Source organism: Pholcus phalangioides, unplaced genomic scaffold (assembly GCF_987345545.1).
Source record: "Pholcus phalangioides strain wild (caught in Gottingen) unplaced genomic scaffold, Ppha-v1.0 ptg000019l_1, whole genome shotgun sequence".
NCBI classification, from domain to species: domain Eukaryota; kingdom Metazoa; phylum Arthropoda; class Arachnida; order Araneae; family Pholcidae; genus Pholcus; species Pholcus phalangioides.
In genome coordinates, this window is record NW_028301612.1 from 8520650 (window position 1) to 8535459 (window position 14810).

The 14810-nt window shown below is 36.0% G+C and overlaps 1 long non-coding RNA gene across 2 annotated transcripts in view; it reads left to right on the forward strand.

The window, feature by feature from the left end:
• The first annotated feature begins 299 nt into the window (after window positions 1–299).
• Window positions 300–14810, forward strand: part of LOC149071190 (uncharacterized) — a 55005-nt gene continuing 40494 nt past the window's right edge. For both annotated transcript variants that reach the window (XR_016194681.1, XR_016194682.1), the window contains exons 1-2: window positions 300–545; window positions 14425–14614. This is a non-coding gene — a long non-coding RNA (uncharacterized LOC149071190). The remainder of the gene's footprint in view (window positions 546–14424; window positions 14615–14810) is intronic.

Consider the following 14810-nt stretch of genomic DNA (forward strand, 5'->3'; position numbering starts at 1 on the left):
TACTTAAGATAGTGTATAGCGTATATCGTAACCCTTTTTTTTTTCGGTTTTCAACTCTTTCTTGTTTGTTTTGTTTTTTTTTCTCTCATGTATATTCGTTGATATGGCCAAACGACCGGTTGCAACAGTTCTTGTTATTTTGATTTTTCCTCGTCATGTTGACGATATGTTCATCAATTCATTCTTTTCTCTTTTCTTCCTGAGGAGGTCAACGACTCTTGTCACATCTTTATTATTATTTTCTCCGCATGTATGTATATAAAAGATGCTGTCGAATAGAACGGTCAGACGTGAAAAAACCATATGAGTATTAAAATCTACAAATTTTGAAGCGAGACGAAAACCCGTCGCCACTGTGTCTTGATATAAATTTCATCTCGTACAATTTTTTTTTCATTTCTTATCTTATTTTACTTTCTTTTTTTTTTTCTTCTTTTCCTAAATATGTCCGAAACTTAATTTTTTTTTCTTCTCTTTTCCTTGTATTTGTTGCGAAAAGAAAACGAAAAGAAAGGAATTATAATTCAATCGTAATTCAATTTGAGGTAAGTCTTGCATTTTTTATCATTAAATATCATTATTAATCTGATCAATGAAATATGTATATGAATATTCAGATATTTATTTGAAATTTCTGCCCAACTAATATTAAGTGATCTCTTCGCAACACGTACCTTTATGATTTTAAACCAAAATAATTGCTTTGGAATTTGTGTTTTTGTCTGGTGAGAGTTATTACAAGAGTTATTAAATTCTTTTCGTATTTTTTTTTCAATTTATTATACTTCATGAATTATATTGTAAGTCCATGACAATGGTTCCCGAACTTTTTGTCAAGTACCCCATGGAAATTTGCATGTGTGACTCGCGTAACTTCTATAATAATTGCTGATATAAGAAGATACTTCCGATTTTCTTGTGGTTCCATATCAAATACAATAACTTGACAACAATATGATATTTATGAGACTACGTCAATTTTTATGGGCAGTATATTTATTATTTTCCATAGTGGTTTTTATTGCTCTTATTGCGTTGCGGTATTTTGATGCAGTTTAGATATGTATATATGAAATATTGTACGTTTCAACGAATGTCGTTACCGCGAAAATCTTGTTTTAACGAATACTTTTCTGATCCCCAGAAATGTTTACATAGGAACAATGCAAAAACCTGTAATTCCTTTATAACGAAATTTCATTGTAACGAAGTGATTTCTCCGGTCTCTCAGAGCTCGTTATAACGGGATTCGACGGTATTGGGTATTTTGGTGATATTTGGCATCCGCATTTTTTATGGATATCTTTTTTCAGCCACCTCGTTGGGCATTTTGTCTGTTGTGGCCTTCGCATTAGTATTTGTATAACTGTGGGATCAAGTAAATATTTTTTTATCATTATTATTATTCAAAAAATCGAATACAGTGCTCGGGGGGATTCATTCTTAAAAGGTCTCTTCGCGTTCTCCTAAAGTCATTCTTCCACTTTTCTGGGGCTTAGTTCATCCTGGACTGGAGTATGCCGCAAGGGTTGGGAGACGTTACGTATAGAGGGACATAGACTTGGTTGAGGGGGATGGAGAGAACAGCCACGTGTGGTTTTGATGGCATACGGGGCTTAAGCTACGGAGAAAATTTTGATTTTTTGAAAATGTTTATATTGAAAGAGTGCAGATGTCGGGGGGATATGATTGAAGTGTTTAAAATATTCAAGGGATGGGTAAAACGGACCATGAGTTATTGATATATAGTCAATCAACTGCTTCGACAAGGGGACACCAGTATCGAATGGTGAGGGACAACTGAAGATTATGGTGTCGCAGGAAGTTTTTCTCTAATAGGTCTGTTAATAAATGGAATAGCTTATCCCCAGGGATTGTAAATTCTAATATAATTGACGCGTTTAAAAAGAAATACGATAAACATGTTGGGGTAAATCGAGAAGCTATCCATACTTAGAATAAGACAAACCATATAAATACTTTTTAGTGTATTATATTTCTCTCATCCAGTGTATTATATTTTATCATGTATATTTAGTTTTCAATTTTTTACAATTGCACTTTTAATTGGGTTGCTGTATTTTGGAAATATATGGCATCCATATTTGTTATGGACATCTTTTTGTTAGCCACCTCGTTGGGCATTTTGCCTGTTGTGATCTTGAATTTGTATTATTATTACTATTGTAGAATTGATTTCATATAAATAAATGACGTATAAAATTCCAAGGATATTACTAAATTTAAAATTTATGATTATTTGAAGAACCCAAGAATATTTATTCTTTTAACACATACTTCTCACTGAACTCTTATGTTTCCGATGAGGATAGAATTAATTCCAGAATTACGAATGATTCATGTTAAATATTGTTATGTTTAAAGGAATGGTCTTCCCAATCAAAGTTCCTTTGCACGATAAGTGTTAATTAATGAGCATTGGAAATAATTTTAAATTTGTGTTTAGTTTCTTCGGATATCCTGAGCATTTTCTTTGAAATTTCCTTTAAGAATTCGCCTCTTTCTTCGTAGTATATTCACAACTTCGACCTATTTTTCAAATACTTCTAAAATGTTAACCTCGAAGAGCATGCTTTTGACTAGACAGTACAAGGGAAAAAAAAATTCTGGAAAGCACCTGCACAACACAGAATAAGAGTTTTTAAAATTTTTCCAAAACATATTTTTGTATTATGCAATTTATCTTTAATTCGTGTTTCGAATTACAGTGAAACCTCGCTACAACGATACACGATATAACGATAAATCCTTTTACAATGATATTTTTTCAAGTCTTGTTTCAAAATGTTTATACTCTGTTAAATTGGCACCTCTCGATAGAACGATAATCCCACTTCGATGTTTTTCTGGTTCCGCGGATTATCGTTATATCGAGGTTTCACTGTACTTTGTTTTCTGTATCAATACAAGGAAATATAATAGTGTCATTCCAAAAAATAATGGTAATCTGGGTGGCATTGACAACGTGAGGTGCATCACAGTGTTCTTCAACCGCTGGTCCGCGGACTAGTACCGGTCCGTAGGAATATACTACCGGTCAGCGAAGCTTATCCCGAAATTCTTGAAACTACTAAATGATTGAAGAGCTGCATTGTTGTGGGGTGAGAAGACTCCTTTTGAAGCTATTCAGAGAAAATTGTTCAAATTTGTGTGTTATCTATACATATAAAATTGATTTTCCTTGTGTTCTCTGTACAAATCTAAAATTTTAGATCCATCGTTGCCAAATTGTACCAAACGAGACCCGACTTGAATTATAGGCTACTTTAAATGTTCGTCAGAGCAGGGCAAATGCCCGAAAAGGGCAAAAACCCGTCGGGCAACAATGGTTTCTGGGCCTCAACAATCACTTTCGGAACGTTTATTTTGGTAACCGTGGTTCCCTAGCAATGCATTCCGCACATGCATCTGCCTTTACAGTGGTTTGTCACTTCTTCAATTTAGTGGGGTTTTCCGTCACATCAATTTTAAAAATTTAGTTGAATTCCCGATTTTTGAAATATTGAGCTTGCTTAAAGATACGGAGCCCATAAAATTAAATATGAATTAATCAGCCGGCCCTACTTTTGAGTTCAATATAAATGCAGTAACATTGATTTCAATCGTTTATTTATATCTTCTCAAGCATGAAAATTAATGTCTCCGTATTGTCTTTTAATATCCAACAGAAAAGCAAAAAGTCTGGCTTCTTGTAAAATTTTCCCAAACTGATACAAAAACATGATTTTTTTCCCCCATAAACTTCAAATTACCCAAAAAATTCAAAAAAATGTTTGAAATAAACAAAAAATTTTAACATTAAATTATATAGCAAACTCAAGGGGCGTTCGTAAAAGTTCGAGTTTTCCAAAATTCGAATAAACCAAGTTCCACTATGTTTAGGCGTGATTATCGATAGTTACCTTCAGTAGAAAAACAAACAGACATATGGCATATCTTTATGTAATTTATAGAAATGTTATGTGGTTTGTACACAGAATATTTCAAAATAATTACAGGATTAACGTTGATGATGTCACTGAAATAATTTACGGTAACTCCCAGGATCACACATGATTCAAAAGGATGGGGGGTGTAAGCATAAAAATAAGCTGCAGGCAAACTAGAGAACTCCAAAGGAAGAATGATATACCTGTGTATACATAAAATCCACGGATTTTCTCAATTTATTTTCAACCCGTGGAGCCTTTCACCTCAATCAACGCTTATCCGTGGCTGCCCGGAGCGGTTTAAACAAAGAATCTCATCGAAAAACGATTTTTCATCAATAGATTTTAAAAATTCGCTTGAACAAATTTTCGTTTGTTAAGAAAATGTCCATTGTCTGGCTGTCAACAGCCCATTTTTCCAATTTTATAATAACCTTATATCTCCTAAGAGAAAAACATATTCGTTCTTCAGTTATATATATAGCTTTATATATACGTGACCCCCCCAGAATACTCTTTTCCATATATTCCATCTTTTGCTATAATTTTAAATACTTTTATCAATAGTTACTGGGGAGAATTTTCTTCCCAGTATATGTTTTTACATTCGTGAAATTTGGAAAACATTTCGTCATACCTACAACACCAGTTGCCACCTATCAACTTTTGTGTTTAGAAGAGCATGTTCCAGAAAAAAATGTTAAACCGCCTTTTATATCAATTAGAATTGCGTTATGAGTTGCAAATTGAGTTATTCTGGATAGAATAGAAAGGGAATAGAACTTCCTTTTTTTTTCTTTTAAACCGAGCACAACTCAGGTCTATCACCATCTATGGGTGATTTACTACCTAGTGAGTTGTGCCGAAAGTGTAACTGTGTGTGTACCGACGGTCTGAGTGCGTATGTAGTATTGTGTTTGATTTTTCAGTGCTGCCATCTATATTTCAGAAGTGGTGTTATGATTGAATCACATTTGTAGGTCTGTTGCTCTCTGTGGCGAGACTTTTTGAAGGGGAGATCTGCTCGCATTCGCACCTTGAAGTTGGGAACCAGAGAAAACCAACTTCAGCCGACCACCACTACGGCGACGTTCGAACCCGGGTACTCACGATGCGAGTCCGTCACTATGACCACTCGACCACCATAGCGGCAGGGAATAGAAGTGAGATCTGTGAGTCTCTCTCTCTAGGGAGCTGGCTGATGTTGGGGGGCATGATGGGCACATATATACTCGCGGGGAAAGGAAAAATTTTATTTTCATATGAAATGTGCCCTCTAATTTTGTTTTCTTCCTGATGGGGGCATATTGCCTTTTATTTCGCATGCACTGGCCTGTTACTCTGCTCATGCAATTTCGATGTCTGTGCAGAATTTCAAAATAAGAATAAGCCATACCAAAAACAACATAGGGGAAATTCTTTCTGCACAGCAAAAAGTCTCTACGTATGTACACGGAAGTATTCTCATTCATAGTCATTCCTTTAGACCATAGGTTCCCAACCTTTTTTGTCCCGTCGCCCCCTTCTTCAGAAATTTTTTTCTCCCATCGCCCTTCAACGAAACGTAACCCATAGGATCCTATGTTATACCCGTAGCTTCTACCGCTCCCCCCCCCCCGGAACATTCCATCGCCCGCAGTGGCGTTAACGCCCACGTTGGGAATCACTGCTTTAGACTCTTAAATGTTCATATTGTGTAAACTTATTGACCTTGAAAAAATGGTTCCACTCTTAGTTACTTTTGTCCATAACCAACAAACAGATAAAACAAAACTTTATAAGCTACAAACAATATGCCTTTCACAAAAACAACTATTCAGTACAGGATGTATTATTAATATATCCTGTATATACTGTATAATTGTTTCCAATATGATACATTGTGTTATATTAAGAAACATCATTAAACCGGAACCCCCTTCTGCCACCTATCAAAGGAAAAATACAAGTATTAATGATTCTTCAAAATGGAATTGATAAAAAGTAAAGTGCACATGTACAAAAGCAATGCAATATGATAATAAAAAATATTTTTAAGCAATAATGTTAGTTAAATTTTTAACTGAGCTTTAAATCTTTAACAGTTCATGTTTTCATGAAGTAAAATAGTATCAGTAAACTGAAAATTCACAGTATCAATAAATCTGGGTAAAAGTTAATTCTAATATAAATGTGAAATGAATTTCACTTTGCATTTGTTACTAATGTTGTTTTACTGTACTAAAGCATCAGCTGTTGAAGTTTTGTGGCAAATCTGTTAATTTAATTTATATTATTACTTAAAATATATATTCATAGACATATTATATTGCTTTTTATGCGCACATTATTATTCACCAATTCCATTTGAAGGATGGTTGTGATTTTATTTGATATAGGGCGGAAGAGGACTCGGTTAAGCGATATTTCTCAATATGATACTGTACCGTATTACTTTCTAAAAGGCATATTTTGGCTGGCTGATTAAATTGTCTTTTTACCCGTTTGTTGGTTATAGACTAAGAAATGTTACATAAAGTCGTTATTAATGTTGGTATGTAACTAAGAAAGACATCATTTTTTCATAGTTAATAAAGTTTACAAAATATATATAGACTCATAATGACTACGAATGAAAGTGCTTCGGTATACACAGTTTCTGCGCAGGAAAAAAAGAGCCCTTGCTACCACCGAAATAAAAAAAATTATTCAGCTCAGCAGAGTTTTTTACTCACTTCAGCCTCATTTTTCCAAAAAAAATTCGAGCAATTTACTAGGATCACATAATTTTCTCCGATGCCCCCCAGGATGGGGCCGCATCGTTTTGTGGCGCAAATTTTGCCACAATCTATTCATCCATTCTAGTCAATTGTTATTGACTATTCATTCAATCAGCTGCCCCGGACTTGTGAGTCATAATTTTTCGGTCGTTCACATGCTTTCACGCCCTCTAGGTCACTGTTTTCATCCCTCGTACACCAGATCATTCTTTTGGTCACTCACATACTTGCACATGGTTTTTGTCACTTAATGAGTTTTTTCTAATTAACCAAGAGTTGACTAAAGATTATTACGCATCTTTTCTTTTTTCTTCTGTAAGAATTAATGAACGATTGGTTCCGTTAGGGCTCAAAAACATTGATTGGCATCTGTTATAATGCATACTTATAACTTATAAAACGATGGAAAATTAAGAGCTTGATTAAATCGGGTTAATATGTTTTTGATAGTTGTCATGTAAATTAGTGTACTCGTACACGGCCTGGTGGTAATATGACCAATTTTCTATTAATCGTTATTTCGAGCGATGCTCATATTTCATGTAGGCAGTTACGCAGTACACAGGCATGTCATCTACTTTATTTTAATCGATGGTGTTTTGTGTCTGTCTGTCATATTTTTCTGAAGTGGAGTTAAGAAAAACTCGCGTTGTTATTTTCTCTGGTTTACATGTGCACTGTCTTTCAGGTTCTGTTATTTCTTGATTCTCTAATCATTGCTAACGCTGTTTCATTGTGATTTCTCGATTGTGCTAATCGTAATTTGACTAGATAAAAAAGCCCGTAAATGCGAGTTTTTTCGTTTTTTGTTTTGGAATTCATTTGATGAATTTCAAGGGGTTGGTTTACCATTGACTACTTACTCCGAGGAAACGGATGACTCGATTATCAGTGTTTTTTATATATAAGCAAATTTGAGAATTGGTCTATTTGGATTTATTTCTTCTCTTATTTCCCGTTGAGACAGGCATTAGATAATATTTTCGTTTGTGTCTAACACCCCGAGGTGGCAAAGAAAGATAGTTTTGTGGATATTAATGCTGAGACGAACTTTGTAAAGAAAAGTTCTGAGTCAACACAGAGAATAGAATCCTGGTTCTCTTCGAATCTGGGCAAGCGCACTAACAAATATTCAACGTAGACACATCTATTTTTTTTTCTCATTATAACACGGACAGCAGCATGATGCGCTGAGTGTACACATGCGTAATAGTCTTTCGTAACTCAGTAACTAAATACTCAGAAACTAATGGTTTGAAAAGCCGGTCCTGTTGCATATATAGACCTGGTATTCAAAGATAGGCGTATGAATTCAAATGAATAGAGTATCGTAACTTCTATTTGCCATCTGATCTGGTACTCAAACTCAAATATTCTTCGTTTATGAGACGACGTGGGTTCGATTCCCCGGAGAGGCATTTGATTTTTCTTTCCTTAATTCATCTTCGCAATAGTCGTTTGTTAAAACCTTCGTATTGATAGAGGAGAGTGACATCATCTTCAGGTTATCATTAGATGTTTCCGAGCGACGTGTTCTTCTAAAACGAACGCTAACTTCGGTTTATTAGTATTGGGAAAAATTTAGCGCCGTTTTACCTCTTTTCAGGGATAAGTGAGCTACTCTGGAAGTGCGTACCGTATGTGAAATAATCGTTTTCTCTCAGCACGTACATCACGCACATGTGGAATTTGTATTTTTATTAATTTTTTGTATAGTCGTTGCTCACGTCGCTTCTATTTTTATTTATTCATTTTTTTATTCTGAGTATTTGTATTGCTTTTGTGTCTTTTTTGTGAATTTGTATGTCACGATAATATTCTGCGCAGCGCTTTTTCGCCACGCGCGCCGCACAAACCCTTTCGAATGGATAACCCCCAAAAGAGGAGGGGGGTACCTCTTTTAAATGCACCCTCCCCCTCTATAACGTGCCGATCACATGTACCGATCATCTTCTCGTTCACAGAACAGAACAGACCGAACACGACCAAGCTCCGTCGCGAACGCGATATAAGCTCATTGCCCCGGAGGGTGTGGTCGTGCCGGAGAAAATTCTGAGTTACAAGGAGGAAAAAAAAAGTGGTCCCTATCATGGGATCAAAATGACCCTAGTCATGTATCCTACATTCATATACATAAAAACATGTACGAGGTCAGGCACGAAGAGAATCAGTCTATACGATGAATTTGTGGGCCCCTATTTTAGGGTGCCTAGAGAGCCCTTAGCAGTGGCGGATTAAAGTCGGTCGGGCCCCGGGTTGAAAATAAAATATTGGGTTCCCCATAAATTAAAAAAAAGTGTGAAGTTTGTGTTTTTCTGGGCCCTTTAGAAAACAGGGCCGCCGCCTTTGACCCTTAGACAATATGCGTTCATCTTCTCGTTCACGGGTAGAATCCAGAGAATCCTTCCGACACGCCCATTCCCTTTGGAACCATGTGCTGATACCACTGTAGAGTAGGGTTTCTTAACCTTTTTAGTTCCATGCACCCCTTGTGTTAGTAAAGTGAAAACCGCGGATTCCCTCTATGAAAATCACTTTTAAACATATATAAAATAAAATAAAATCTACGAAACAGTCATGTATGGAGTATGTGCTTCTTCGAAACCTTTGAAGTACACAGTAAAACTTGTTTAAAGCAGAATCGCAAGGAGCCGGGTATAACCAAAGTTATGATAGTGATAGGGATAGGAACCGAGAGACACCCAGGCTCTGTCGCACTAGGTGATATAAGCACATTGTCCCTGGGGACTCGGGTGCTTCCGGGGAAACCTAACCATTTATTGAGCTTGAGAAAGATATTGCATACACATTTTTTGTTTCCGGAAGAACAAAAAAATGTGTGTATGCGAGCATTAAATAAAATTAAATCCATGTTACATGTGTATTTTAAACACTTTCCGCTATATATATTGTTGTTTTTCTGCTCTTACATAAACATTTCAAATATTGCTTTCCGTTTCGGCGTTGGGCACATTCCACTTCATGTAAAATAAATAATATTGCAACAGCTGGAACTATAATATTTGTTCACATTCAACATGTTCCCACCTTATTCGAGTTCTGTGTAGGATAAATATACATGTAACTATATTTAATTAAGTTTTCAAGTTAAATTTGATTCATTACGAACATTTCCAGTGTTTTGTTCTTTGTCTTGAATGAGAATATTGTATTGTGTGTGGTGTGTGTGTGTGTGTGTGTGTGTATCTGAAAGCGCAACACGCATGTCATGCTGGACATCTAATCGATTGCGATATTTTGTTTTGATCGATGCAAGAGTTAAAACCCCAATTCACATAGATATGTGGTTGCAAATGGAATCAAATGTTGTACTTCTCACTTTACGAGATGGGGGTACAATTGTCTCATGGAGAGAACCAGAACTCTGTCAAGTTTTTGAATCGTGTTCCAAGAATTAGAAGGTTTTTGGCTCTGAGGTCCATTAGTTTATCTTGTGATAAATCGGTATCTTTGATGCAGTTTATATCGGTTAGGAAAGAATTAGTTACCCATGTTTCTGCTTGAAAACCGCGAAGATGAAAATAATTGTCAAAAGCGAGAGAAATCTGTAGTATTTCAAACACCTTTTGACAGAATTTTGAGAGAATTTCGCATCTCATCTCGCCATAACACTTCCTCCCACAAAGGAAAGTTAACAAGTATGTCGGCCTTTACTCTATTTTTGCATATTGGTAACTTTCCCAGAAAAAATTTGCAATATTTCAGTAGCATCCATGATGGTCACTTCACGACCTTGAATGGAAATATTTATTTCATGCACATGGAGAAAAATATCTGCCAAGCAAGTCAAACCCATGGATAAAACCTTTTTCACTAAAATGCTCCAAGTTATTTCTTTCTCCCAGAAAAAGTAAAACTTCATTCCTCATTTCGAACAAGCGTTTCAAAACTTGCCCTCTTGATAGCCACTTCATATTAGTATGGTTGTTTAGCACCTCATATTCTGCTCCCATTTCTTGACAAAATCTTTCAAAAATTCGATGATACAAAGACCTGCTCCTGATAAACTTTTATGGCTATGGCTGTTGACAAAAATTCTTTCATTGTCGGCGGAAGAGTCTTTGTTGCCAGTGCATATTTGCGCAAAAAAAAAGCAATGAGTGACAATAACTTGAGGAGCTTCTTTTTCACCAAAGTAGCGAAATCAGATGTATTTCCAAGCATCATAGGAGCTCCATCAGTGCGAATTGAATGAAGATTATGGTTGAATTATTCTAAGTACTGATAGTTTCTCAATTTATCCAGATATATTTATCGCACTTTTTTTTAAGCGTGTCAATTGAGCACAGCAACCTGGAGTTGCACCTTACCAATCTGTATTGCTGTCTCCTTTGTCAAAGCGGTTTATTGACGTGTAATAAGTCATGGTTTATCCTATCCATCCCATTGAAAATTTTAAACCACTTCAATCATACCCCACCCCCGACGCCTACGTTATTCTAATGCAAAATATTGAAGAAATCAAGTCGCCCTTCATAGCTCAAGCCTTGTGTGCCAACCAGAGCACGCGTAGCTCTTCTCTGCACCCCCGTCAACCATGTCTACGTCCCTCTGTTGGTATGTGGTCTTCAAAACCTTACTGCACACTGGACGGATTAAGCCACTGAAAAACTGAAGTATCATTTTAAGAGAACGCATAGCCACTTCTATAAAAGAAATCGAGCATTCTATAATATTTTTTGACCACCGCTGCAAAATGTTCAGAAAACAATGCCGAAACGTCAATGCCGTAATGCAAAGCATCCGATTTCACGAGATATCTCGTCAACGCCAGAGAGAAGGTTAAATGTTACATCGCGTTAAACTGTAGTTTCTACTGCTGAATCCTCCGGGCGAAACATCGAAATGACACTGAAACCAGGTCCAAATAAAATACAGTAGAGCATCGATTATTCGAATACCGATCAACCGAAACATTGGGTAACCGAAAGCGTTCCAGTCGGCAAATTCAAATTTGCGTGCTATGCCGAAGTTCCGCTAGTGCTTTCCCCAAATGATGTAAATGATATATTCCCAAAAATGATGCAAAATATGTAGTTTTGTGTTTAATATCACTGCTTCTTATGAAGTATCATATTACTTCTATGACGCTGGTACAATTTTGTTCCGTGAATGACCGATTATCCGAACGCACCCGATCCCCAAATCGATTCGGATAATCGATGCTCTACTGTACACATATCTTACATTGTATGTAATTTGGGGGAAAAAAACCAAAAATAGAGAATTTCAAACTATTTTGTTTCCCCTCTTCAAAAAAAGAGCAACCCTAAAACAAATTTTCAATAGAAAATCGAATTTTGAATTCAATCGCGCCTATGGTGCTGCCATCTATTTTCATGAACCAGAAAACGAACTGCATCCCAAAAAAAAAAGTCTATAGTTGAGATTCACAAAAAAATTCGCACAGTTAGTGATAAAATGCGCAGCTGCACACATCTAACAAATCAATGCTCTCTATGGCGGGAATTCATTTTTTTTTTTCCCACTTGCTGTCTTTTTTGTGTTTCGGCAGTCTCAAAATTGAAATAAGGGTTTTCTGACCGCTCCAGGTCCTTGCTCCGTTCGTTCCGAACCGAAATTCTGAATCCCATTAACTCTCGACTCTTGTTCCTGTTGTTACACATTTCATTTTATTTTCTTTTTTTGTTCCTTTTACGTCATCATTTATATGCAGCGGGTAAAATAACCCTTTCCCTTTAGGTTAAAGGAACTTTTGGCACGGTCGACTTTAGAATGCAGAGAGAGGGGGAAAAAAATGTCTTTTTTTTTTTCAATCTTTTATTTATTTAAAGAGGAAACGCACGCGATTTACGAACCGAGGGCGAAGTCTTCATTTTTTTAATAAAAAAAAAAAAACCAACAAACTGCTGGTGACGTTAAAAGGCCGTTCAAACAAAAAAAAAAGAAAGATGAGGTGGAACTTTTTTTGATGCGATAATCTGTGATTCTCGAGGACGGGCGGTCGATCATCCTATCTACATTATGCAATTGTTGCGTACTCTACGATGACTTTTTCTTTTCCCCTCTTATCTCTCTCCTTTATCCGATTTGCTTGTCAAAAGAATTTCTAAAAGAGAGACGTTAATAAAGCCTCGTTGTCTAATTTCATTCACTTTTATTTTATTTTATTTTTTTTTAAAGCACCGTTTTTGCGATGGGATGGATGGTTGCCAGCAGTAAGTTGTCCAGAAGTAGTTTTTTTTATGTGTCTTTTTTTTTTTTCATCAATATTAATCACTGCCGCTAAATAATGGATTTTTTCCTCGACGGTTACCCTACATAAAATCGTATTGAACGAAAGAAAAAAAATCACGAAAACGGCTGTAAATTGGTGCTGTTAGCATATTTTTTGTTGGAACACTATATCCAGCGCAGCAGTTAATACAAATTCTTTTACAAGGTCGCAACAGACGAAATTTCGAACGAGGTAGCTGAGAAAAAAGGTGCCCAAAACAAATATGGATGTCGTATATATCTAAAATAGCGCAACCCAATTAAAAATGCAATTATAAAATAAATATACATTGAGAAATTGAATTTTCTCGATTTTATGCCGAAACTGATATTTGGAAAGAAAAGTGACCATCTCTTAATATAAATGTATATACATGATAAAATAGTATTCGATGCCCATAAAGACTACTTATGGTTGTCTTATTCCAAGTATGGATAGCTTCTCGAATTGCCCCGACATGATTATCGTTTTTTTTTAACGTGTCAATTATATTAGAATTCATGACACCCGAGGGTAAGCTATTCCATTTACTAACAAACCAATCAAAAAAAAAAAACTAACTGCGACACCAAAACCTATAACTGTCCCTTATCAATCGATACTGGGCAGCACCATCTACTTGTCGTTCATAACAACTCGTCCTTTGCCGAAGGACAACTCTGAAACACAAGCTGAACGATGTTATTCTCAAGGACAATTCTGAGCGACCATTTTCCACTCGTTGAAGATTGTACTTAAGACCACGTGATACGAAAATTCTTCTTCGAAAGTAATTCATCTTCTAACCAATCAGTGCTACGTTGAAGAAATACAACAACGGCTATGTTTTTTGATTTTAATTGTGCTTTCTGCCGGTGGAAACAGCAACATTGTGTTACTTTTCTCTCTACTGTCTCACGTGCATTTTTCTTTTCCTATCGCCATGAATGTTTCTAAACCCAAGCGATACTCTAAGACAATCACCCCTCAGTATGAGGCGATGGTCGATTTTTTTGGAAAATCGCCATGCTTTAATTGAGGGGAAGCTATCCTCTGACCTCACAAGTCACGACAAAAACACAACATGGCCAAGGCTGGCGACCAAATTAAACGCCATGACGTGAAGGATTGGAAAGAGGTGAGTACTTCTTTGTTGAATTAACCTTGTAATTTATGAAATGTATTTCGTTTATAAAAATCAAAAGTTTTTTTCCTGCTAATGTTAGAAAATTTGCAAAAACGAAATAAGAAAATATTGTATTTAATCACAATTAAACTTAATTTTTTTATCAACATCTCTCAAAGGGAAAAAAGTCTAATGTAATTATTTTTTATGTGTTTTATACGTATAAACAATTAATGTAACAATTAACAGCGATCCAAATAGGACATTTTTAATTTGGTTTTTGAAAGTTTAATTAATGTGGCTGTTATGCATAGGATGATTATTTGAACCATAACATTTCTTTTTGTGTAGTCATGGACTCACTACAAGAGTGCTGCAAAAAAAAGCAGCCGATATTCGTAAGGAGTCCCTGAGGACAGGCTGTGGGCCATCTCCATCAATGCTACTGTCGCATTTTGAAGAAAGGGTGGTCGCAATGATGGGCGACACTGTGGTGTACGGGGATGCAGAAATAAATCCCCCATCGCGGTATTCTTCTGCGGTGAGTATTTAATTACAAAGTACGAAGTATACTTCCTTACTTTTTGGCCATCAGTAGAGGTGACTTAAGAAGGGTTCACCGTTTCAGTGTGAATAATTTGTACAGTTCTGATGTTGACTCGATTGCGGGTACGTTATTCATGTAAGCTCTGTGTCAGTACCGTAGCCAGAAATTTCTTTGGGATGGTGATCAAATT